This window comes from Coptis chinensis, chromosome 9, assembly GCF_015680905.1.
Source record: "Coptis chinensis isolate HL-2020 chromosome 9, ASM1568090v1, whole genome shotgun sequence".
Lineage (NCBI taxonomy): Eukaryota > Viridiplantae > Streptophyta > Magnoliopsida > Ranunculales > Ranunculaceae > Coptis > Coptis chinensis.
In genome coordinates this window covers 16,307,952-16,312,500 of record NC_141464.1, presented here as the reverse complement: position 1 = coordinate 16,312,500, position 4,549 = coordinate 16,307,952, and positions in this window count along the sequence as shown.

The window sequence follows — 4,549 nt, the reverse complement described above, 5'->3', positions numbered from 1 at the left end:
TTCTTCTTCAACAGTTAAGGCTGCCGGTATGTTTGAGATTGAACCCGATCCTAAGCTTAAAACTTTAATCGAATCTCTCACTAGAAAGGTAGAAGCTATTTCTGTTCAACAAAAGCCTATCCCCATCATGAATGTCAACTTTAATCCATGTAATTTCTGTTTGAGTCCTGAGCATCCCGACTCCTATTGTCCTTTCGCCTATGAACAACAAACATCACAAACAGATAATGTTTGCTCCATTAATAGCTATCCTATTCCTAACGCCCCTTGGAGATAACATCCCAACTTCAGTTGGAGAAATAATCAACAAGTTACACCTCCAGGGTATAATAATCAAAATGTTAGGCCAGCAAACAATTACAACCAAGCTCCACCACGACAAGGACAAGGACAAGGGAATTATAATAATTATAACAATAATAATTATAATGCTAATAGAGGTATAATTCCGGTTAATCATAACTATTACAACCCACCTGTTAATAATAAACGTGACATAGTTCCTGTCACACAACCTGTAACAAACACTCCTCTACAACCGGATTGTTTCGACGCCTTTATGCAAACCCAACAACAGATTTTACAGTCCATCCAACTTTCCTTACAGCAGTTAGCCCAAGAGAAAGTACAACCCAAAGGTGTGTTTCAAGTCAAGCGATACCTAATCCTAAAACAACAAACACAGCCTTTAAGGTAAACGATAATACTAGTAATGAAAATGGAAACATAGGTGAGCTAAATTCCATCACCACTCTCCATTCTAGCAGAGTGGTTGATAACGCCGTAACTATGCCTATAGTTACCCCACCGGTAGTCCCTACACCAAATATTGTACTAGATACCGAAGTAATAACTGAAGATCCTACCCCAGTAGAGGTACCAGTTAAACCACAACTTAAGAAACAAAAAGCCAAGGTTAGACATCCTGTTGATCCATACGCTAAATATAGAGAGAAACTACCGTTTCCCCAAAGATTAGTCATGTTAACCAAGGATACGAATTTCGATGAGATTAGGGAGGTTTTCAAAAATCTAACGATAAACCTACCCTTTCTGGAAGCAATTAAAAAGTTACCTCACCATGCTAAGTTTTTTAAAGAGTTGTGCACTACTAGGCGTAAGACAAATATTCCTAAAGAAACCTTTCTAACTTAACATAATGGAATCGTTAAGTACAAGAACCCTGGTAATCCTACTGTACAATGCACCTTAGGAGATTCTCACACGATGACCGTGCTATTAGACCTGGGGGCAAGTATTAACTTACTCCCTTATTATTTATATAAACAAATAGGTCTACAGGAGATGCAACCTACTAAAATGACATTGCAATTAGCGGATCGGTCTATTAAATATCCTAAGGGTGTGGTTGAAAACGTGCTTGTTAAGGTTCAGGATTTCTACTATCCTGCTGATTTTGTTATCCTCGATACAGAAGTCGATAACGACTCTGTTTAGATCATCTTAGGGCGTCCCTTCTTGGGAACTGCCAATGCGGTTGTAAATTGCCGTGATGGTTCAATGTCCATGTTTTTTGGCCATATTTCTATTGAGGTAAATGTTTTTAAAATGATGAAATAGTTACCAAATTTGTCTGTAGATGGGGAGGTTAGCATGATCGAGAGCTTAGCTCAAGACTATTTTAACAATACGTTTCCAGAAAACTAGATACATAAATTCTTTTCCTTTGGAAGTTCAATTTTCGTCTGTATTGGTCACGCTTATTATTGTTTTTTAGATGGCTACTTTGGCTATTTTCAAATTATTATTGATATTGATGACCAATAAAAGACTACCTTCACATGTCCTTTTGGAACATATGCCTATAAACGAATGCCTTTTGGCCTTTGTAATACTCCTGGTACCTTCCAGCGGTGTATGCTTAATATATTTAATGACATGGTAGAGCGCTTCATGGAAGTTTTCATGGATGATTTTTCTATCTATGGAGATTCTTTCACTGACTGCCTGTCTAACTTGTCTAAGTTTTTGACACGGTGTGAAGAGAAGAGTCAGGTTTTAAATTGGGAAAAATGTCATTCCATGGTGAAAAAGGGAATAATGCTAGGTCGCATTGTGTCTAGTGATGGCATCGAAGTAGATATAGCCAAACTAGATAATATAGCGTCTCTACCTATGCCACAGACTGTCCGTGATGTTAGAGCATTCCTAGGCCATGCAGGGTTTTATAGGCGCTTTATCAAAGATTTTTCAAAAATAGCTAGGCCTTTAACTAATTTGCTCTTAAAGAATGTCATTTTTATTTTCAATTATAATTGTAAACAGGCTTTTGAAACTTTAAAAGCTGCTTTAACATCTGCACCCATTATACAGCCTCCCAATTGGTCTAAACCTTTTGAACTCATGTGCGATGCTAGTGATTATGCCGTTGGTGCTGTGTTAGGTCAGAAACTAGATAATAAGTCCATTGTCATTTATTATGCTAGTAAAACTTTAAACGATGCTCAAAGGAATTATACAACTATGGAAAAAGAATTCTTAGCTGTCGTTTATGCTTTAGATAAGTTTCGTCCTTATTTGGTTGGTACTAAGACTTTAGTTTACACGGACCATGCAGCCCTTAGGTACCTTCTCCGAAAGAAGGATGCTAAGCAGAGATTAATCCTATGGATTCTTCTCCTACAAGAGTTCACCTTAGAAATTAAGGACAAAAGAGGGGTCGAAAACGTAGTTGGCGACCACTTATCTAGACTAACAAATGACGATGATAGTAATTCTGAGTCCATACCTGACTCTTTTCCTAATGAGCATCTGTATGCTATTTTGTCTGCACCATGGTATGCTGGCATTGTTAATTATTTAGCTTCTGATATTATTCCTGTTGTTTGGTCAAGAAATGAACGTAAGAAGTTCTTGGCCAGAGTTAAGCTATACTACTAGGATGATCCCTATCTTTTTAAGTATTATGCGGATAAGATTATTCGTCGTTGTATTCCCCAATGGGAATATAACAAGCTTCTATCATTCTGCCATGACAAAGAGTGTGGTGGCCATTTTAATGGTATGAAAACAGCTGCTAAAATTCCGCAATGTGGGTTTTATTGGCCTACCCTTTTTAAAGATGTCCAAGTGCATTGCAAGACGTGTGTTCATTGCCAACAACTTGGGTGAATCACTAAACGTAAAATGATGCCATTAAATCCAATCATGGTGGTAGAAATTTTTGACGTATGGGGCATTGATTTCTTGGGTCCATTTATTATTTCCCATGGCTACATTTATATTCTAGTCGCCATGGACTACTTGTCTAAATGGATAGAGGCCATGGCTTGCCGTAGCAATGACCATAAGACAGTTGTGTTTTTTGTTAAAGAATATATTTTCTGTCGGTTTGGCATTCCCAAAGCCATCATTAGTAATGGTGGAACATATTTTTGCAACAGAGTTGTTGCATCTCTAGTGAAAAAGTATGAAGTTACACATAAAGTAGCAACTCCTTATTATCCACAAACTAGCGGCCAAGTAGAAGTTTCTAATAGGGAAATCAAAAAAATCTTAGAAACAACTATAAATCCTGATAGGAAAGATTGGTCTAAGCGTCTAACTGATGCCTTATGGGCGTATATGACTGCTTTTAAAACTCCTATAGGTATGTCTCCCTTCAGACTTGTATTTTGGAAACCTTGTCATTTGCCCATTGAATTGGAGCACCGTGCTATGTGGGCTATAAAAAGCCTTAACTTCAAATTTGATGAGGCGGGTGTCAAGCGCAAGTTGCAATTGAATGAGCTTGAAGAAATCTGTAGCGATTCTTATGATCTCGCAAAGGATTATAAGGCTAACATGAAACGTGTTCATGATAAGCAAATCTTGCACAAAGAGTTTGTGGTTGGTCAAAAGGTGTTGCTTTATAACTTCGATTTGCATATTTTTCTCGGGAAATTAAAAACCCGTTGGTCTGGTCCTTTTCTGGTTATTGAAGTCACCCTGTACGGGGCAATCACCTTGGTAAATCCCAAGGACAACATTACCTTTCAAGTCAATGGCCAACGGTTAAAACATTTTCACGAGTTAATGTCCCCTGATGTGGAGGAAGTCCTTTTACAGGACCCTGTCTATGAGGACTGACCGTTGTTGTTTGGTGTACTTCTTTTCACTTCGATATATTGGTAAGTGCACCATTCAGGTAACTAGGCCCTCTCTATGGAGTGTGTGAATGTAAGTACCGGATCCTAAGTCCACGTTTAACATAATTCACGTTTTCCACTCTTGCATGTTTTCTTGGTTTTTGAGTCATGTTTCTCTATGGTGTGAATTATGGCTTTATTGCTTTATTATTTTTCTTATATTAATCTGTAGTCATAAAAAGTATTTTTTTTTTAAAAAAAAAACCATAAAAATTATAATTTAGGAAGTCTCGGGAATTTGATTTAAAAAACCCACGTCTAAAACAAATTTTCTAAACTCTGTTCTATAAAATTTGTTTGGGGGTGGGGTGTTGGTCTTTCCATTCTTGTTTTCTTAACTTTCTATTCTTGTTGTTTATACTGTTTAGTTGTAATTTGATTCGGGCTGACACTATCTATGA